The sequence below is a fragment of the Equus caballus genome, chromosome 20 (assembly GCF_041296265.1).
Source record: "Equus caballus isolate H_3958 breed thoroughbred chromosome 20, TB-T2T, whole genome shotgun sequence".
In the NCBI taxonomy this organism is placed as follows: domain Eukaryota; kingdom Metazoa; phylum Chordata; class Mammalia; order Perissodactyla; family Equidae; genus Equus; species Equus caballus.
This window is the reverse complement of record NC_091703.1, coordinates 47434581-47457273: the sequence shown is the minus strand read 5'-3', so window position 1 is coordinate 47457273 and position 22693 is coordinate 47434581. Positions and strand designations below refer to the sequence as shown.

Genomic DNA, 22693 nt, shown 5'->3' with positions numbered 1-22693 from the left:
GTTCGACTGATTTACATTTCTTTCAGCAGTTATGAGAGCACCCCTCTCCATCTCTCTCTGACATTTAACAGTAGAAACATTGTGCTGTTTTACAGCTTTTCTTTGACTACTGAGTTTGAAAATGTTTTGGCCATTTATATTTCTTCATTTGTGGATGTATGTTCATATTCTTAGCACAATTTTACTGAGTTCTTATTTTTTCCTATAGATTACTAAGAGATTTTGTACTAAAGGCATTGACCCTTTGTTGATTGTATTTGTTGATCCTTAATCTCCCCCCTGTCTTTTGGTTTCCCTAGGGCATGTTTATAGTGATTGCTTTTTAATATGCAAGTTTTCTTTTTCTTTTTTTTTTTGGAGGAAGATTAGCCCCGAGCTAACATCTGCCGCCAAGCCTCCTGTTTCTGCTGAGGAAGATTGGCCTTGAGCTAACATCTGTGCCCATCTTCCTCTGTTTTATATGTAGGACGCCTGCCACAACATGGCTTGCTAAGTAGGGTGTAAGTCTCTGCCCAGAATCTGAACTGGCGAACCCTGGGTGGTGGAAGCAGAGTGTGCAAACTTAACTGCTACGCCACTGGGCCAGCCCCGAGTTTTCATTTTTAATGTAGTCACATTAGTCTTACTCTTCTTCATCGCTTCTGCCTATGATGGAAAGTCCTACCCTCAACTTCTGTACATATTGTCATGTACTTCTTATATTTCAAGCTTTTAGTTTCTACAGTTTCATATTTAATCCATTATTTTGTTGCATGGTTTCAGGGAGGGTTCTAAGTTAAAACAGTTTTGTTTTAAATTGGTTTGCCAGTGGTCTCACCACCACAAATTATATAAGCCCTCCTTTTTCCCTCAGAATTGAAATGCTACCTTTATCAGATAATAAATTATTTTTGAGTTTTCTGCTTTGTTACCCTGAATTGCCTATTCCTTTGCCAGTACTGCATTACTTTAGTTATTATAGCTTCTTAATATGTTTTAATATTTGGTATTATAGTTCAAGGTCATCCGCATAACTTTTCTTTTTAAAATATTTCTTGTCTCTTTTCCTATTTTTATTCTTCCAGATGAATTTTTAGGGATCATTTTATCAAGTTCCAAAACAAATTCTGAGTGCAAATTTTGAGCAGTTTCATTTTTCTTTTCTTTTTATGCTTTTTTGCTGTATACTCAGATTTCAGACTTTGGTCTGTGCAATTCATTTTACTTTTAAAGTTGATTAATGAAATAATTTTACATTTAGAGAAAGTTTTCTTGAATCAACACTGGATGGAAACTGACTAATGAGTGAGCTGGTCAACTAGAGTGTGATTAGAGACTCTGGAGAGCGTCTCAGGTCTCTTTAATATTTGTTTCTCTTGCTTCAATGTAGAATTGTGCTGTGCCTGCAGTATGTAAAAATCAGCCAAACTATCCCTTCCATTTTAAATCTTGCAGATGTCTTATTTTTGAATGGTGAGCGTGATTGGAAATGAAAGACTAGTTTAATTTTTTTATAGATATGTAAAACAGTATTCTGACTAATGGAATTATATACAAGGGTGTCTATGCAGTATAAATCATAGAGAATAAATATATTCTTCATTTTATAAATACATGAGCTAATCTGAGTGATCAAATGGATCTTATTTTGACCATTTTAATGAAAATATTTCTACAGTAGATTATGCACATTTATGGCTATATATAGACAGGTTACCAGGTACAATTTAATCTTTTTTTTAAACTGAAATTTCATTGTAAATATCAGGTGTTGCAATCCACTTGTACTATAGTGATGCCCTTAGGGCACCTTAGAGGCACGAAGTGTACTCTACTCCTGTGGTAAATAGTCCTACTTTGCTATATTGTTTGAATTTATTTTTTTTTGCAGTGTTTTTATGTTTCTCTCTCCTTGCAGCTGCTAATTTTGTTACTCTCCTTGTGCCATGCTCTGGCAATGTTTCACCCCCTGCCCCTGCTTGGTGGATGCTGTCTACCATAGACTAGTAATCAAATTTACTAGATTCGTACCTAAAATAAGAGTTCACGAGCTAGGAAAGCCTGACACACTTTCTCTTCTGAGAAAAATGATTTGATCTTTGGTGCATAAACTTAATATGAGTTTTGAGAGTTGAGTTTACTTACTTCTTAGCTCTTGTTTTTGGCTGCATTTTAAATAGCTGAAATTTTCAGGTAGCAGGTCAAAGTTTATTTTTAAGTCTTTTGTTTGGGACTGAATATTTTCTCAATGAAACAGTGTTAGGAATTTTAGTTAGGTTACTGTGTTAGTTCAATGTACACAAATTTTTTTTTACCCGTAAAAAATGTCTGAAGTAAAACTTTCAGCTATGCCTAATTATCATTCTTACCATTTTGAAGAAGTAGGCAAAGCCAATGACTAGAGTTGACAAGGATGGCAGGTGGGCAAGCTTTAGGAGAACGGTGAAGGTGTGTAATGGCAACAATGGAGTTAGGAGAGAGAGCTGAGTAGGAATATGCTTAGCGTAGCCTAAGTTGTCAAGGTCTCAACTGAGCTTGGTCAGCGTTTATAAGGGCTCTGACAGCAAGGCTGTAGAATTTTCGATAGCAGTGCTCAGCTGCCGGGCACAGGACTGGGAAAGGAAGACGCTTGGATTGATGTCGGGATTTGAAGGGCTGATGTAGCGGAAGAATACTGAAATCTGAAGTGTTAGAGGTTCTGATCACTGAGCCTCGGCTGGTGGGGAGGGATAGGATAGAAAGTATGAAGGAGTTGATCAATTTGTAGAAAAACAGGAGAAGCAGAAGGATTTGGAGATTTCAATGAAGTTTATAGTCAAGTAAAATAGAAGGAGTAATTAAGAGAGCTGGAGGAATAGAACACGCAACAGAAAATAGAAGTATCAGCTTGGACATCTTATCCTCCAGGGACACTTCCCTGGCCCATCCAGTCCAGCCACCTGCCTCTCTGTGGCCTCCGCACCTTGCACTACACTCTCATGAAAGTCCTTATTTTGTGTTATCACAGGGGTCTATTTTCTTGTCTAGCCCTGTTCTCCACTGTAAGCTTCACGAGTACAGATTGCTTTAATTTTCCTGTTTTACAGTACCTGGCACCTGTTAGGTGCTTCGTAATTGTTGAATTTAATAGAATGAATAGGAAGTTGTGTTCATAGTAGGAGGACAGTTTCCATGGGAGTTGTTAAAGTTGAGAAAAGGTCAGAAGTTTTCAAAATAAAAGAGGTAGGAAATAGGGGCATGGACAATCTATCTTCTGTGTTATATCAGTGTTAGAAATTCAAATTACTGCTTTATTTTGATCATTCTGTGATTTTTTAAGGTTTTCAGCATTTTTATATCATGTATCAGGTATTTATTTTGCTTCCTTATTAATTTTAAAACTGAAGTTTTACATTCCCCTTATTTTCCTGCTACATTAACTTTAGTTTCTTCTTCATCTTAGATGCATGGAAATCATTTTTAGGTGTAACATTCTGTATGTAGAGTGTCTCTGATTTACTTGAAACCTCTGTTCCTTCCTTAGGAAATTGTAATATATATGTAGTGTCTGGTTTGTAGAAGGAAGGCTGGTCTGGTGGAGTCACACAAATATGAGTGGATCCCATTAATTCTCTTTTTTTATGTTACTGTGAGATCTTTATTATTTATAAAATTTTAGTAACAGTACCCATCTCTCAGGTGTCTTGTTTGGATTGAATCAGATTCTGTAAGTAAATCATTTATGTAAGAGATAGGTAGGTCTTCAGTGCAAATCGCTCTATAAACATCTATACGTTTTTAACTGGTTTCAGTTTATAAGTTTATAGATAAAACTGAAACTCAGCATGTTTTTGTAGGACTGCCTGCCTGCCTTCATTCAGAAACAAAGGATTTTGGGTAGTATCAATTACTTAGACTGAATGGAAAATCTGTGAGTCTTGAGAAGTTGTTTGGGGCAATGTTTTTATTTACTCCTGAAGAAACTGAAGAGCAGAGGGATGAGGAGGGTTGTCCTGGGATGTGTAGTGGGTTAGTTTTGGGTTCAGGACTATATACCTACTCTTCTGAATATCAGCCCAGTTCACTTTCCAGAGCCTCTGTGCTATAAATTAGTGTTAATTCGACTATTTCTCCCTTATTCCTCATTTTTTAAACTACCAGCACTGACTCAGTTCTGCTTTACTTTTATATTTGAGGTGATACTACAATATTGACCTCACTTCAAAGTGATGAGTGAGGTATCTACTTGAAGTGTTTATTTTAATTCAGAGCATCACTTCTTCATGTGCCTTAATTTCTGTGATCATCTATTATCATTGCTGAAAGCATAAAGACTTCATTCATTTAGACACTACTGGAAATGTCCACATTTCCTGATTAGAACCTGACACTCAGCTGACAAAAAGAGCTTATCCTTAGAGTTTTTTGTTGCTTTCATGTGTTTCGTAAGTTTCCTTTAAAAGACACAGTGACCTAATTACAACCACATTTCAGCAACCAGACGTTATTTTTACAAATTCTTGTTTGGTTTGAAGTTAGTTTTTTTCCATCTCATTTCAGCTCCCCACGTTTAGTCTAAAGTAGCGCCACCCAGCAGCGTAGCCAGTGTGTGAACTGTTTGTCACTGGTCTTTTACGAGGTAGCTTGAGGCAGATTATAAACCAATCCCCTGCTTCCTTCATTGAGGTAGTTTTCCTGTGATAACAGGTGAATTGCACGGTGTGCATGGTGATGCAGTCGATTCGCATCCTGTTCCTTATCTCCCTGTGGACTTGCAGTCAACGGTTTGTAGACTGTCACCTGTTGGCAGACTGTGTTTGGTCTAAAGTATTATCGTATGCTAATGCTTTTCATTTATTCATTCAGCAAATGCCTGTTGAGTACCTACTGTGTGCTAGGCACTCTTTGAGGCTCTGGGGATATAGCAGCGAATAAAACAAAAAAACTCCCGAATCTCACGGAGCTTACATTCTAGTTCTATTAGAAATACCACTATTATTTCTCATTTCTCAACAGTTCTGTTGTTTTTATAGTAAACTGTATTTTTGCAGTTTGTGATCTTGTGCGCTTGAACCTTTAATATAATTGTGTGTATCTTTGCATAGAGTGGTAACACTACTTTTAAAAAAATTTAAAATTTTAAAAATTTAATCTACTTAATTTTTTAGTTGATTTTCCTGAGCTTTCTAAGTAGAGAATTGTATTATCCACAAATAATGGTTGTTTCTCTTTTAAATCAGAACTTGCAGAAGATTAATAACTATGAGTGAGGATCACAGACCTCTATTCCTTATTGTAATGGAAATGCTTTTCGTATCCATTAGTAAGTATGATGTTGGCTTTGGTTTAAAATAGTTCAAATCGCTTTGAGAAAGTAGTTTTATATTCTTGGATTTAAAAAAGAAAATGAAAGGGATTTGAATTTTATCAAATGCCAAAAAAGATAATCTTGAAATGATTGTATGCTTTTTTCACGTTTGACCTACTGATTTGTTACACTGTTAGCACATTTCCTATCATTAAGCCATGTTTACAGTTTTGTTGTGGCAGTTTATTATCATTTTGTTAATGAATTATATTTCTAAAATAGAGATTAATCTAGAACCCACTTGAACCTTTTACTTAATTGTGTATATCTTTACAGAGAGTGGTAAAACTACTTTTAATTACATTTTTGGCCCACATCGTTTTCTTTCTCCTGTGACTTATAAAACTTTTGAAAACAGTAGTTGTATTTTTGAGTCACCTTCCAGTTCTACTTGAAATTAGTGTTTCTGAAACAATGTCTTTTTATTTAGAAGGAGAGGTAGAAGGAGTTAATTTCTAATAAAAGAGAACAGTGACAACATGAAATGATTGTGTAGCACATGTGTTTAGAACAATATTGAATGCTTAAGAAGCAATCCATTGGTCTTTGGTTGCCTGTCTTATATTATTGACAGATGTCCTATTTGTCAGACTTTAGAGTATTTTAGAGGTTTACTGCAATATTAGAATTTTGATGATGAAATATAAAGACTGGCAAATTGGTGAAAACCAATGAAACAACCTATTACTTATAAAGAATAAATCCTCTAATGTGATTGTTCTCAAAGTTTAGTGTGCATTAAAATTACCTTAGAATCTTGCTAAACCGTAAGACTCCTGGGTCTCACCACCAGGCTTTCTGATTCAATAAATCTAGAGTGAGCCCCATACTTTGCATTTCTAGAAAATTCCCAAGTGATACTGATAGTCTAGGGACCACAGTTTGAGAGCCAGTGCACTAATGTTATCTAGCACTGTTCCCCTGATTTAGCAGTGAACAGCTGATTTAATCACAGTTGTAGCAAATAGTGATCAAAAGAAAACTCAGTAGGTAAACTGAAAGCCAAGAAAGAAACTTAACGTTTTTCTTATTCCTTATGTTTTGTGTACTCTTTAATGGAAGGTTGAGGGACAAATGTAGAGAATTACTATGATTCTATCATTGTGACTTTAAATATGTAGAGGTAGACCGAAATACTAGTAATGTTCTTTTTTTCCCCTAGTGCATTTGTCCCCAGAAATACTAAATTCAAATTTAGATACCTCATTTGTATTACAGTCAATAACTTGTAATCAGGATCACGCTGATTATATAGAGATAAAATTTTATGGTATCAGTGGAAAGATTATAAACATCTTTATTCATAAACTCATTCATTCATAATTTACTAAGTGCATATAGTATGCTATGTGCTGTGGGTACATTTGCATAAATAAATAATTATAAATTGTCATAAGGGCTGTGAAGGAAAGTGTACAGGGTACTATGAAATAGTGGAATGCGGGAACTTAATTTAGGGAAAGCCTCTCTAAGGAAGTTGATTTAAGCTGAAACATGAAGGATAGGTAGGAGTTTTGGTTACACAAAGAGTTATAGGAAGAGGGAATATTACTACCATCACTAAATAGGCATTGTGCTCTAATATCTTTCCATATGTTATTTCATTTAATAGCCCTGTTAGTTGGATATTATTATTCACAGATTTTAGATGAAGAAATTGAAGATTAAAGAAATTAAATAACTCTTCCAAATTTACCCATCTGTTAAGTGGTAGGGGTGGGATTTCATCAAATCTTTCTGACTCCACAGCCAGACTTTTAACTGCTATGTTACATTAGGGAGATTTGAATATATTTTCTTAATTATTAAAGAACATAAGTTACCTTCCTATTTTACCTTTTCTCATTTTTACACCAGGGTCCTGCTTTCTGTTTGTATAACTTAGATGTAAGTAGGTCATTTAGGGAGATACACACATACATATGCAAATATATAGTTGCATGCATGCATATTTATTTGTATGTAACTTTAAAATAACCTTTTCTGATTGTAAAAGTAACACCTTTGAGAGATATTGGAATCTTTAGAAGAACAAAAGAAGGAAGTAATCTCATCATTCAGAGATAACCATATTGACATTTTGTTTCATTATTTCAGTATTTAGGGATTTATTATTTTTTAAAAACTCTAATCATACTGTATACAAAAGTATTTACTGATAGACACATAGTGTTCAAATAAAACATACATCTGTTTTTGGGATACTAATAAATTTTTGATAGTTTCGTTACATAATATATTGACTTTAGCCTTCAAATAGGTAATGAGAAGGAAGAGACGACATTTTTCATGAAGTCAAATGAAAAGCATTCTGTTATAGTCATCTTTAGGAGTCAAAATTTGGCAAATCATTGCTTAACCTTGTTGCTCTGATTGAGTGAAGTTTTTATAAGAGATATTTATAATCTAATTTCTGTTCTGTTTTTCTCATTTTTAAGGACTATAAATAACTTTAAAGAATAAGACCTAATCTTGACTTGTAGTTTACCATTACTTCAAGACATATTGTTCTAATAGGGTCACTAATTTTTTTGTGCTATTACTTTTCATTTACTGATTTTCATCCAGTGCATGAAGTTTGTTTTATGAATACAGAAAAATAAACCACTTGGATTTCAGCCCTCTATTTAAAGGACAGTCCCAGAGGATTTTCTTTCATTTGAATTTTTCATCTCTACCATGTACATACTCCTTTGCTTTTCTAGACAGACCCCAAGGATACCAGAAGAGTTTAAAAATATGTGGAATGTAAGCCTCTCTGCATTTTATGTTTATTAACCAATTTTAAAAAATATTAAAGGTCAGATTTTGTTTTTATCAAACTTAATGTCTTGACTTTAATGATATATGCCTATTCCTTTTGGGTTCATTATGTGTCATGGTGATTTGTGTTGAGGTATTTCTTTTGTGCACATCTACCCCCAAAAGATTTTAAATACAATTGCAGAACTTTACATTTGTAACTTGAGAAACAAGGGAACACACATTTTAAAAAGAAAATCAGAACACCGTTTATAACAGTCCTACATAAATCAGTGAAATAAAGTTCATTTTAAAAAGCACAATAATTGTTCACTATAGTTTAATTTACTATAACTCTTATTTCTAAGCTGTTGAATATAAGCTGAGTTTAGATATTAACCAGATATCGTATTATTCACAAATAAACCTTAAAACGATGTGTCTAAATAATTCTTTTGTCTTAGTTTCTTTCTTTGGTAGTAAATTTTTACTGAAAATGACTCCAGTTTTTAAATATATAAAGAACTATCTTTTTTCTTTTCCAGCCATAAAAATTATTTTTAAAGTATTTTCCCTTTTTTCTTATAGACTATTTCTTTAGCATGTCTTTTTTCTGTACCTGTTATCAAATCCCTTTACTAAGTCTTTTTATTTTTTGTTTAGATAATTGTTGTTCATTCGTTCATCTGTCCATCCACTCATTCATTCAATAAATTTTTATTGAATTCCTATATATGTCAGACATTTGGCTAGATGATGTGGAAAGAAAGGGGAAGAGAGAAGGAATAGAAATTCTTTTGTACCTGTGCTATCAATGCTATGAAGTATGACTTTTATGTGTCTTATCTCTTATATCACGTGTTCATCACATGAGAGACATTTTACCATTTCCGTCTTATGTGAGAATTTAGGTTTAGAGACATTAAGGATTTGCATAGAGAATACAGTTTATAAGCAACAGAGCTATGTTTTGATCCCAGGAATATCTGATTTTATACAATGTTACCTCCCTACATGGGAGACGGATAAATAAACTAGTATGTATACTTGTCTTCATAGAGTGTGTAGTGTAGTGTACTGTACATTGTTAAGATGTCTGGAGGACTGCTCAGGAGAGAGTGTGAGGTTCTAGCTGTCTTCTTAACCCTTCTTCCTTGCAACCAGAGAGGCTACTTTAAAAATCCATTTTGGCGCCGGCCCCGTGGTCGAGTGGTTAAGTTTGCCCATTCCGCTGTGGCGGCCCAGGGTTTCGCTGGTTAGGATCCTGGGCGCGGACATGGCCCCCCTCATTAGGCCATGCTGAGGCAGCGACCCAAGTGCCGCAACTAGAAGGACCCACAACTAAAGTATACAACTATGTACTGGGGGGATTTGGGGAGAAAAAGCAGAAAGAAAAAAAAAATCCATTTTATTTATTGGGCTTTTTTACAGCATTTTATATGAAAAATGGATTTTGTGGTTAAAAAAAAGGCTTCAGAGTCACTGGTCTAGAAGAATGATATATGTTTACATATATAAATAGAGAGTCTCATACACAGACAGAAACGGAGACAGAGTGGTAGGAGATGAAAATGAGAGAATGATAGAGATAAATATGTGGAAAGAGTTACAGATCTACTACTTTGGGAATCAGGTGGGTAAGAGAATTTTCAATTTGGGGGTTGTAAGCTAGTGAAAAATAATGCTATTTGAGCTCTGTCTTCAAGGATAGGTAATATTTGACACTGTAGAAATTTAGGGGGAGGGTGGCAGAAAGGTTAGGTAGGGAACACTGCAAGTAAGAGCAACAGCTTGATCAGAGACGTGGAGGCAAGGATGAGGCATATGGCCAAATAGTTTAAAGTGTTTAGAGAGAAACTTGATTGCAGGAAATACAGACCAAACTGTTGATTGGTATCAGAATGTGGCAAGCTTTGAATGCCAGACTAAGGAGTTTAGTCTTTTCCATAGGTAGGGGACACCTTTAAAAGGTGTTTGAGAAGACAAATGTATGGTGTGTGTTGATACTGATTAAGAAGGATTAATTAATTGTGAGGAACATGTAAAATCGACTGGCTGTGGGAAGACCTATTATACAAGTCCAGGTGAGAGGTAACGGCACAGGAATGAAGAATAGGAAACACATGTAAGTGATAATGCCATGGCTAGATTGTTAGATATTGGGGACTGATGGAATTAGTGAATTAGTTACTAAAGAGGAATGGGAAGCTGACAGTGCCAAGTGGCAAGTTTGAGTGTTGAGTTTTATCATTTGTGTCTTAGCTGATTCCAGAAGATTTGAGGAGTTTATCATAATTTTTATAATAGAATAGGATAGAAAAACAGGAAATCAAGATGACGCTTAAAAGGAGTAGAGATTCAAAATTAATCAAGGAGGTAAAAATGCACAGGGATGCATATAATAAAGTCCCTCTCTGGTTGCTGAGATGGAGCAAAAGTTTTACTGTCAAGCTTTAGCAAATAGGTAAGCTTAGCATTGTATACTATACGATCTCAAAAGAAACAAGATTGACAGTCCATGAAGAACACATAGTAGTTGTTAGGAGTATAACATGTTTTGGTGCTGAGGCTTGAGAGAATTTTCTTCCATGGAAGCCCGTGGGTACACTTTATCGTGTAGTCATCAGTATCCTTAACTCTGTCTCTACCGTTACAATGCAGTTAAATATAAGCTCGAGTAGTCAGTTGAATCTTATAACATTTTTACCTTCAAGCTAAGGGAATGTCTGATCTCAAGATTAGTGGTTTCAGTTTGTGCTTACTGGAACCATAGGAGTGTCATCACGGACCTCCACGTGTCTGGTCCCTCATTACCACTTTAATCAGAGCAGCTCTGCCTTTATTTGTCTTCTAGATTATGTTTGCGTTTTAAAACTTGGTGTTTGAAGAGACAGTTTCATAGCTTATATATATTTTTAGACCTTAAAATTTCTATTTTCATGAAGAATTACAAGGTAAATAATGTTAGAAAGATAACAGATGTATATAATTTATAAACAGATATACATCATAGGAACAAATGGTAATCACTACATGTATATTTTACATTATAAAAAAGATGAGACCCGTTGAGCTAGAGGAATGCATAGACAGAATAACTTTGAAGTAAATGTTACTTCACAAGGGTTAGCCTTCAATACTACTTGGTTTAGTCTCTGGTAAACAACTGGCCAACCCATATCCTGCATTGCCATTTAAAGGCACAAGTTATTCTTTTAGTCAAGTGACTAGAAATTTGACCTTGTTTTTTTTTATAGTACTATATTATAATAACTTATATTTATATGCTTGAGATTTTTATTACTAGTTTGACATCTTTTGTCTCATTTAATTCTCAAGACTTCCATATGAGGCAGGGCAGGTCAGTGGCTAGTTCTCCTGTTTCACAGATGATGAAGCTAAGGCACAAAGAGGTGAAGTTATTTTTCCTAAAGCCATGCAGGAAAGGAAAAGGGCTCTAGGATGAAGTTCTTCCATTTATCTGCCTTTTTCATTACCTTTTCTACTTCTTAATCACTGCCCTGCTAGTGCTTTCCTAAAATGTGGATCTAGGACTGCAGAAACAAAGACCCAAAGTAAAAGATAGATGTCAAGGATTTAGTAGAATTGAGCATGGTTAAATGAAAGTCAGGAAGAAGAAATTGAATTTTGAATGAAAATATAAACCCTCAGGCATGGAATGGTAAAAAGCTTTCTTCTTGTCCACAAATTCCTATTGTTTATTAGTGGCTCCCTGAAGACCTGAGTTGAGAAGGATTGTGATTATACAGGGTCTCAGTGGGAAAAAATGCCTTGTACCATGATGTCTGCTGTGGGTGGCCTTATGCTGACCAGGAAATACTGTTGGAAGTAATCTTCTATCCAGAATATAATAAATATGGCAGAAACATAGAATTTGGAAAAGCCTTAGAGCGTGTTACGTAGTTCAGACCTGGCAAGTGATGAAACTGAGGCCCAGAAAAACTAAGTGTTTCAGCTTCTCATGTCATGATAACATGATAACTCTGTAACTAGATCTGAGTTCTCCCGACTTGCAGCTTAGAGCTTTAAAACTCATACTATACTAGAAAAAATTGGGATGAGGTGAGAAGCTTGGAGAAAACCAGAAAATTAAATAATGTAAAGACATCAAGAGAAATAATTTATTAAGAACATATCCTGTGACTAGAATTATTCTTTCTTTGACTTTCTGATTTCCTGGCTATCATACTTTTTAATTTTAATTTTGTTTCCTTTGTAGGGCTACCTATTAGATATTAGGGTGCTTTGAGCAAGTAGATACTGGTCATAAGGAACATTTTAATACGCAGCTCCTTTTGTTAACATACATCAGTTTTCTAGATTTTGATTCAGTTAGATTGAGTGGAGACCTCTAAACTCACAGGAATAGAGCCTGCTTTACAGAGTAGTGTATCGCCACTACTAAACCACCCTGCTTATGAATACTCCCTTGTACTTCAGAGAGTTAAAAATTCTCTACTTTCCACTTGGTTTATTCTCTCCCTTGTCTTAGCTCTGGGTCTTGGCTTATCACTTTCTTTATTTCTTAAGTGACGTTCCTTTCTCCATCCACTAAGTGTATTCCTCTTTCATCTTAAAGACCTTTCACATTCAGGTCTTTTCCTCTAAGCCTTCCCAGCCAAGAGAAAACGTGCTGGTTCGTACACAACTTTCTTACCCGAAAAGGTTGATCTGCTTTTCTCCGTTCTTAATTTTTAATGGATTTTAAATTTGTGGTAAGCGTATCTTTCTCTGGGCTCTTAATCATTATTGATGTGCCTATCATAAGGCAATTAAGTTCTTAATTGTTTATGTGACTATTCTAGGTGATATTCAAAGGGAAATCTACAGATATGGGCTCTCCACTGGAAGTTTGGAATCGAATGCAGTGCTCAAATGAACAAGAATGAAAACAAAGTTCAGAGAGGAGAATGAAAAGAACAAAGCAGTGCATGAATGGGTGGAGAGCCAGAATCAGTATGTAGGTAAGGGGAAATTTAGGTTGAGAAAATGAGGGAATTCCCCACTGTATAAGAAATAAAAGAAAGTTGAATGTTCTCCTTAATGCAGTCTAAGCAATTCCTTCAGAGGAGATAAATGTGGAGGAGCTCTGTCATAGTCTTAGTGAACTGCTGAGTCTAGCACATGTTCTTTCCCTTTGTCCTGTCTACTTCATACTACCTTTTATTCCTCTAATTTAGGAAACTTGAATTACTATTTTGCCTGACAGGTTTTCATATATACAGTTGTCTTCTATATTTCCTGTTTTGTTGTGTCAGTAGTCATGGAAGGGAAAAAAGACAAGAATAGGCACCTGTGATTGTAAAATACCTAAGAGTAAACAATTAGTATAAAATATCGAAGAGAGAAATTAGTTGCAAAATGAAAGTCTGCAGACCTGTTAGCTTGAGGCCTCTGCTGGCTAAGATTCTAGAATGGGTTATTAAAGACATGATTTGTGAGCCACCTTAACGGTGAGTGCTAGAAGCCAAATGATTTTCCTCAGCAGTGGCCATGCCTCCCATCTCCATGCTGTGTCAGGGCTCCTAGATCGCTGGCTCAGGAGCATGGGACAGATACAGTGTTTCTACACTTCAGTAAGGCATTTGACAAGTTTGTGGTAAGCCTCCATTGACAACATGCATAAGTATAGACTGATAGCTAGTTAATAGAGTTGTGCAGCTTAATAATTTACAAAATGTCTCAAATTACTGAAGACATTGATTTAAAAGAGAGTTATGTGCCACAGGATCCTCTTTTTCAGTCATAGTGGATAAATTGAGGGGTGAACTCTCTTCAGGTTTGGAAAGTCTTTTGGAAGTGGAAGTAGATTAGACTTTCTGTCAATTTCTTTTTTTCTTTTTGTTTTTTTTTTGAGGAAGATTAGCCCTGAGCTAACATCTGCCGCCAATCCTCCTCTTTTTGCTGAGGAAGACTGGCCCTGAACTAACATTCATGCTCATCTTCCTCTGTTGTATATGTGAGATGCCTACCACAGCATGGTTTGCCAAGTGGTGCCATGTCCGCACCCGGGATCCGAACTGGCGAACCCTGGGCCGCTGAAGCGGAACGTGCACACTTAACTGTTGCACCACCGGGCCGGCCCCTCAATTTCTTAAAAGTCTTTCAGAATGACGAATTAGGAGTAAACTACCAGGTGCTCTTCACACAGCATCAGAAAGAACTCCGGAGCAGAGATGGAGTAGACAGCTTCAGGGAGCTGGTAATATATAGACAAGTTGGGCACTCCTTAATTGAATGTTGTTTTGAAGAGGGCTTCTCAAACTTTGTTTTTCCTGGGGATCTTGTGAAAATGCAGATTCTGATTCAGAAAGTCTGGGGTGGGGCCTGAGGTTCTGCATTTTTATACAAGTTTTCGGGTGATGCTGATGCTGCTGGTCTGTGGACCACACTGTGAGTAGTCAAATTTAGACTCTTAAGAGGATTTAAGGCTTGGAAAGTTGGTTCTGTGTAATAACTGCAATGACTTTTTCTAATTGGATATAGGCACTTTACATGTGTTATCTTATTTAATTTTCACAGAAAATTTTCAAAGTAGATGGTGATGTTTTTATGGATGAAGAAATTGAGAGTGCTTAAGTAGCTTGCTCAAGGTTTTATAGAAATTGGTATAACTGTGATTTAAACTTAAATGACACCAAAACCCTCGCTAGGTCTATCATGTTTCCATCAGATTCTGTGGTTTTCGTGAAACTGATTTTCCCACATAAAATTAGTTTTTCTAATTGTAGGAATTTGCTCTATTTCTTACAACTTGAGCATGTGGGGAGAAAACCCAACATTGTTCCCAGTACCAGATTTGTTGTATGGGTTCAGGAGAAATAAGCTTTTTAAACGTTAAAGCATACTGTCAAGTAAATTTTTAAATTTGTAATATATATTAATTTTTTTAGTTGAAAACTATTGGCAAGTATAAAAAACCAGTCTTCCATAATTCTGTTATCTAAACAAAATGATCGTTATTATTTTGAGTTCCTCATATGCATGCACACCGCTATATAATTAAAAAAAGTGAGATTGTGTTATATATAATTAGTATCCTATTTTTTCCCACTAAGCACAACTTTAATACTGGCAAAGACAAAATCCTTTCTACTTTACTCTTTCCTATTTTTCTCTTAATTGTTGGCAACATCGCCATTCTCTCCTAGGCTGCAATTCATATTCCTTATTCTTAGCCCTTCCCAATAACTGCTGCCAAATTCTTCTGCTAGTTTCTTTGTAATATCTCTTTAACTTGCCCACATTTTTCACATCCAGGCTTGATTTTTTTCCTACTAGATTAATGACTACTAAATCACCATGTCATTCTTAAATTTATTCTCTGCTTCATTGGTAGACTATTCTGGTTGCACACAAAACCCTTTCTTTCTTTTATCATATCTTTGTAGTGACTTCTGATGAAATAAATGTGAACAATTGTGGATTTTAAACTAAAGTCAATGAATTATCTTACCCTATCAGCTTTTATTTCTAATCAAATCTTTTTTTAACTTTTTGCCTCCATTGCTAGATAGGGTGCCAGTTTACACGGTTACTTTTCTAAAATGTTGTATCTATGATTTTATACTTGCATATGTATTTATTTAATTTTAAGAAATGATTCTACCTTATTAAGGCTTTTTAAAGTTGGTTTCATCATTGAAGCATTACATATCAAATTAAATATGGATGCCGAATGATTGGAGAAGTCTTTTGACATTTCTAGATGCTCAAACAGCCTTCTCTTCTCAGTTGTTTATTCTTTGGTAAGATGTCTCACCTACCTGCCATCTCCTATAGCTTCTGGTGAGGGCATCTTCTCTCAGTGGATCCGTATAGACTGAGAAATATAATCTCACAGCTTTATTCCTACCCTCTGCCAGAAAAAAAGCAGCTGGAGCTCTTTTGTGGCTTCTCTAAGAATTTTTGTTTTGAATAATAATGGAGAAATGGTTATGGATGAAATTGAGATGAACAGTACATGTTAAAGATTTGCTTCCTAGAATCATGTACATAATCTCTTTGGTAGGCAAAGAAAAATGTACCCTTATCAGTGGATCTTTGGGAACATCAAATATTTAAGTGAATAAGAATTAAGGAAATTCTGATTAGAAATTAAGACTTAGAAGTTAAGGTTGTCTTGTCACTTAGTATAAGTGTGGGCATATAGGCATTTTTAGGTAGGACAATGAGACCATGGTAAAGGGAGTATTATGGATAATTATAGGAACTAGGATTTGACTACAGATCCGACTGACACCAAAAACCCATGATTGAAACCATTATTGTTTTAATTTTATAAATGAGTATCACAAATTCCCTGTGTTCAATTTAAGAATTTAATTTTTTAACTCCTAAAATAGTATTTTCATAGCACATGAAGTATATACTGTGTGGTATGGACATTGAATAAGATTATTGATTGTAATAATTGGTTAAGAATTATTTAATTCTTTGGAACTTTCATTTTCTGATCAATTCTGACCGAAATCTTACCTTTGGTACACTCTTAAGTTTTATTTTTTCTTAATTTCTTTGGTTCTCACTGATCAGTATTACTTAAACATATACTTGGGTAGAATTTGGAGACTCAAAGATTATCTCTCTTTTTGTATTTTGTCAGTTTAATAACTTCAAATTATATTTCTGAGAACTAATACCTTTATAGATGAAGTTGGGGATTAGAAAGTAACTGCATTAAGGTTGTATATAACACTATAAGGTAATAATTAAGAGTGAAGAAGGCTTCGGTTTGAATCCCAGCTCTTCAACTGTGTGGCCTTGGGCAGGTTTTATTACCTCATTTTTAGTTTCCTCGTCTGTAAATAATTATAATACCCAACTCATATAAGGGGGTTATGAGAATTAAAGGAAATAATATTTCTAAGTGGTGTAGCACAGTGCCTGGCATGGTAAGGAGCCAACAAAGAGAAGCTAACCTAGAACCAAAGTCCAGTTTCAATTAAGGTGTACTCTAAAGATCATGGAGGTATGCTAGGCACATAGATTGTCTTAAAATATGTTAATGTGGGCTTAATTAAATGAATTTAAAGTTTAAAATATTGTTTTTAGAATAGATTGATTATATGGTTAGAATAGCTATTTGAACTGAAAAGAGAAAGGAAAATATTAATTTTGGGGGGCTGTGTTCATCTTATTGAATTGTCTATGCTTCTGTTTTTCTTATTAATATTACTTGTTGGACGCATCACCATTAGCTAACTAACATCTCTACTTGAAGAAAGGGAAGGGAAGTAACAAACTGAAATTTTAATGTTTTATTTCTTATAAATAAGTTTTACAAATGTTTAGGGGGAGACGGTTTGGAAATTTTTATATTTTTATATATATCTTGTCTTTAGCTTATTTCTTGGTGTATTAAAAGTTTGCTATATTGGCTCTCAAACTTAGCTAATTTACCTGCAGAGTTTTGTTTGAAAAAATTCTCAAAGCCCTCCCTCTCTTCTCCCCACCCTCCCCAAGACCTGCTCCTCAGGGGGTTCTGTTGATCAGTGGGTGTGGGTTCCACTGGGCTGTAGCACGTCATGTGTAACCCTGGGAACCCTTTAATGGGACAGACTCAATCCTTCTTTTAAATTCTTATGGTAAAGTAATAAGGCCACTTAGTTTACTTTGAATGATATTTATGGCAAATATAAGTCATCTTTAAAGAAAATTTGTTGACTGTGCTATCTCAGAAACTCCACCTACTCATTGGAATATCAAATGATCAACTTTTAAATGTGTATTTACATTTAAGTTTGAGTGGGTCTTTTTTTAATCTTTAGAAAAATATAAATAAGATAGGCTGTTAAACATATAAATTTTCTTATTCTTATCATACTTCTATGTTTTATGATACTTTGCTTAGAATGTGTCTCATGAAAGGGTTTACATGAGTGTGTGTCCAGAGCAGGACCGGGGCCTCCGGTGAGGCAAGCAGAGTGCCTAGGGCAGGACATTTAAGGAGGAGCTCTCTTGTGGGGTTGTGCTCTGAGGATAAATGCTGTGCCCTGGCCGCCTGCATGCCTCACTCTAGCCCCAGCCCTGCTCCAGAGAAGTAGGCTGCATGTAAATTATTTTAATTTTAGTTTAGCATAATCTCATGCATGCTTGGATGTTTTATAAAAAATTCTTGACAAGATGAAAATAATGTATCCAAACCCAAATTTATATTACCCAGGAAAAAAAAGTTAACTGTTTGAAAAAGATAGCGTTATGATTTTATTCTTGCGTGTTCAGTAATTGTCAGAGCTTCAGAAATTCCAGTTCAGTAGAATCTCGTCTCACACTGAAATACGCTTGGTCGTTTTATCTCCTGGCAGCTACCTGAAATCATTAGTGCTCTACCCTGAGTTTCTTAATTTGATATATAGTACATTCAGCTTTTAAACTTATAGATGATCATTGAAGTAATAACTAGTGACTCCAGGTTTACTACATTTTTATTAACGATTTTAGAATTCTTTGAATTTGCCTATGATTTTTCTTTTTTTTTGAGTGCTACATCTGGAAATGCTCAAAAGTTGTTTGCCTTTTTAAGGGAATAGTTTGCAGTGAAAGTATAACTTCTTTAGAGGTGAGGTTCAAGTTAACGAATGATGAACCATAATGTGAGGAAGCATAATATTGTGAATTATTATTTGGCAAACATAACTAATGCAGGCATTAGCTGCTGAAGCCATTAGTAAAGTACCACTTGCAGAAAGCTAGAGAGATAGGCCGCACAGAACTTTCTCTGTAAACTCTCAGAATGTAAACTAGTGGACAACTTTGTCTTTTCAATAAGGACTAAATTCTTTAAGTTTGATATGTTTGTAGGTTCCGTGATTAATGTGTGACTAAAGGACTAATGTATGAAAGGAGTATTTAGAATCCGTTGAAATTTGTAGGTGTGACATCATTGTCAACTTAGGCATTTTATTTCTGAAAGTCAGAATTTATTTAAATGCACTTTTTTTCCAAAATAAATTTTTATTTCTGCTTACAGTGGTGCCAAAGTAAGTTTTCCTAAATAGAATTATTTAATATGAAAGTCTGTTGATAGTGTTTCAAGTAAGCAAAAATAAACTCGTAACAACCAAGGGTGGAGAAGTATCTAGATTTGTTTTTAGCTTTCTTTTTCATGGTTTCTCAGAAGTGTGTATCATATTATAAATACATTCAAAATGTTTTGCTCTGAGGATATGTAGCATTCCTATAAAGGTTAAATCAATAAAAATGATTTGGACACATTCCTAAGCATAGCTAGAACAGGTAGCCCGTTGTTTCAGGTACCCTCGAGTTTCTGGAGCAGATCATTATGGCGTAGCAAAAGAACTTACTAAAAGTTGCTTTCTATGTGTAGATGCATCAGCTTAAAAAAAGTAAGATTTTCTGGCCTTCTAGAAATGAATATTTTTAAAGTAGCCCTCTGTATATTGATTTCATGATGTGTTTTAAACTCAGTTAAAGTTTTGAAGCTTTTTTTTTTCTTTTTTCCGAATGCTGAAGATACACCATAATTGATAAGGAAGAGGTACGTACAGGAAAAATGCAATGGGCGAGCCTTTCCAGCCAGTTTAGAATAAATAGTAGTCTTATGATTAAAGAAAGTATCACACATTATAATTGCAAAATTAGGAATTAGATGTGATTCTTTTATGTCTTGCCAGTTTAGAAGAAAATTCTGTAGTGACTGGAATGTTATCTGTTCGTTTGAGCAGTTCAAAAGACAAACTTTAATTTGAGTATTTATTTAAAAAACATATGTATTTCTACTATGTTCAGGGTTGGCTGCTTAGTATGGTATTGTTGCTAGGTGGAGTTTTATGCATTTGTTTGCTGTTTTCTTGTTCTTTTCGTATGTTTGAGTATGTAAGTTTTAAGTTTATCTGTAAGTTTTCAGATCACACTGTTCCCACAGTTACTTTTCAAAAAATGTATTTCTGTCAGCTTGTAATAATAAGATGATTTTTCTTAAAGCTTCCTTTAAAACAGCATTGAGGGTATTCGATGTTTTTGGATCATGGAAATGCAGTGAATTCACCATGTATTTGGCTGAATAAGGTTTAAATCAAGCTGGAAAACTTGAGTTACACATATGTATTATGGAAAATCTCTTCCTATCATTTTGTACGTGTACTATATAATTACTCTGTAAATAAATACTTTATCAAAAGTATTTTGTTACATTATTTGTTGGAGCACATGATTTTATTTCATAGTAAAGAAAATGGTTTGAACATGTCTCAGTAAAAATTTTTTACATGTATAAACATACATAGAGTGGTTTAATCATTTAACAATTAAATAATTTAGCAATTTAAGCCAAATATTTTGCTCTCTTAAAAAATATTTCTGTGTTTTGATATATTGTGATTTATCATTATATTTTTAAAAATAAGAATATTTATAAAAATAAAAACAAGCCTAATAATCAGCATATGGCTCAGTTTTTTCTGAATACTCGTGAATGATAGTTTAAAACTAATCTCCTTGTGTGTTTTCTCAGGTCCCATTCGTGTGCTAAAATATTCTACAATATGCTTATGCGTATTATAAGGGAAATATATTGTTAAATCTTTATTACTAAATCAAGAAATATGTTCTTTCCACAATACCGATTTTTCCTATCTAGCTTAGATAACATTTTTTAAATGAGGTGGATACTAATAGTAAAAATTTTTGAAAATGTGAAATTTTCCTCCTAAAATACAGAGAGAGAGAACATATGTGTGTTTAGTTTAACAACTGGGGGAATGTAAAGAATTCTCTGTGAACAGTGGAGTTTTAATAATAGGAAAAAGAGGAGTTTCTATGATGGAGAGAAGGTTGGATTAATGATCAAAGGTTTGAATTACATTGACTTTTATATTTATATTGCTTTACAAATGTACTCTAGTACATTGTCTTTCTAAGTAGCATCTGCTTTATGGATCGTCTTAAATATTTTCATTTTTGTATTGAACTCTGTATTCCTAAGAACAGTAGCAGTTTTCTCTGCATTTTGTCAAAAGCTGAATTACCTGAAAGCTTTACAGATTTCATCAGAGATAAAAATTAATCTTACTAGATTACCTTTTGTAACCAAGTATCTTGCCTAGTGTTAGGATGCTGCTGTCTTGATGGAAATTTTCATGTAGATATCTCCTTATAACATCTTAATATTTTTGAATTGGGTCTTGAGATCCTTAGTATGAAATGCTGTATACTTTTACAATTATCTTTTCTGTGAAAAACACAGTGATTGATACACTGTAGATTATTAGCTTCAAGAAGTTTTCTTTCTGTGGTCTATAAGAGTGCAGATTTCTGTAATCTGATACGTTTACATGAGATAAAATGAGAATTCACTTTTCTTCACAAAATAAATTTTCTTTGGGTTGTATTTACAAAAAAAATCTTATAATAAAATTATTATTGCTTAAATGAAATCTGCACCCTGTATCTTTTTGATGCTCATGTGTCGGTTTTCTGGGGTCAAGTTACACTAATGCCAGTGGGTTTAACCCAGTGGGTTAGAATATTATTTGTAAAATATAGCTCTTTATTATCGTTTCTTTTCAGCTTCATGGTGAATTCACTTTGTTTAGATTCATTTAAGTAATTTTTAATCATTTGGTAGAAATAATCTTTTCACTTAAAGATTATCCCAGAAATTTGAAGTTTAAATTGGAAAGTTAAGTAGAGAAATTTAAAAATAAAATTAATTATAATTATTTCTATTGAAACAAAATAACCAAATTAAAAATCAAAAGCCTAATTGGAATTGTTTACTCAGGTTGCATGGGCAATGAGTAAATATATAGAAGAAATACCTGTTTAGCTCCAAGGCAGAGTTGTTCTTTGAGATAATGTCCATAAATAGGTATCTGTTAGCAGATTAATTACATTCGTATTTGCCCTTGTGAACTGTAATAATTTAACTGATAACAGTTTTTAATCATTTAAGTTTATGACTGGAAAATAACATCCTTGGGTTTTACAAGTATAGTTTTTGATTATTTTTATCTTGAATTTCCCAATAGATGCCTGATCTCTGTTATTGGTTTTACAGGTTGACATTTCTCTGTTAGTGTACATGCAAAAAGTAATTGATTACCTTTCACAAATGAACCCCAAGCAATACCTCAGTTAAATGATTTACAATTGTTGTTTTTCCTAGTTCTCAATCATTGTCCCAAGTTGTATAGTCACTTGTATATGCATTCATATGCACGTGCAAATGCATATGCTATGTATTAAAATTTTGAGCCTGGGCTGATAGTTGAAAGAAATTTAAGTTGTATTTATGTGCCCGATACTTTGTTTCAGTATAAAGCTATGTTCTTGACTATATAAAGTTTTGTGGAATACCACAACATCATCATTCTAATTTTTCCAAAGAAAGACTGTGCATATATATGTTTTTAAACCTTGTTGATGATTGTTATTGTGATTTGGCTAGCATTTTTCCTTTTTTTGCTCCCCCCCACCTGCTTTTACTGAACCACAAAATGGATTTAGTTATAAGATATCTGTATAAGGGATATGTAAACAATGGTTTGGCACACTCATGGTTCATATAATTTTAGAGGAACCTATAAATGTATATGTAAATTTTTGAAATTTTAACTTAGTCTTTTATGTAAATATATTTTT

The 22693-nt window shown here is 34.2% G+C and overlaps 2 protein-coding genes across 21 annotated transcripts in view; one reads left to right on the top strand and one right to left on the bottom strand.

Moving 5' to 3' along the window:
• Window positions 1-22693, top strand: part of SUPT3H (SPT3 homolog, SAGA and STAGA complex component) — a 465972-nt gene that overhangs the window by 23226 nt on the left and 420053 nt on the right. The window contains exon 3 of one of the 15 annotated variants that reach the window (XM_070244685.1): window positions 5199-5281. The exons of 13 other annotated variants lie outside the window; for them this stretch is intronic. The gene's annotated coding sequence lies outside the window, so the exon portion shown is untranslated. Of the gene's footprint in view, window positions 1-5198; window positions 5282-22693 lie in introns of those variants that run through there. One more of the 15 variants, XM_070244680.1, reaches the window with a different exon arrangement.
• RUNX2 (RUNX family transcription factor 2) overlaps window positions 1-22693 on the bottom strand; it is a 315448-nt gene that overhangs the window by 286703 nt on the left and 6052 nt on the right. The window lies entirely within an intron of this gene.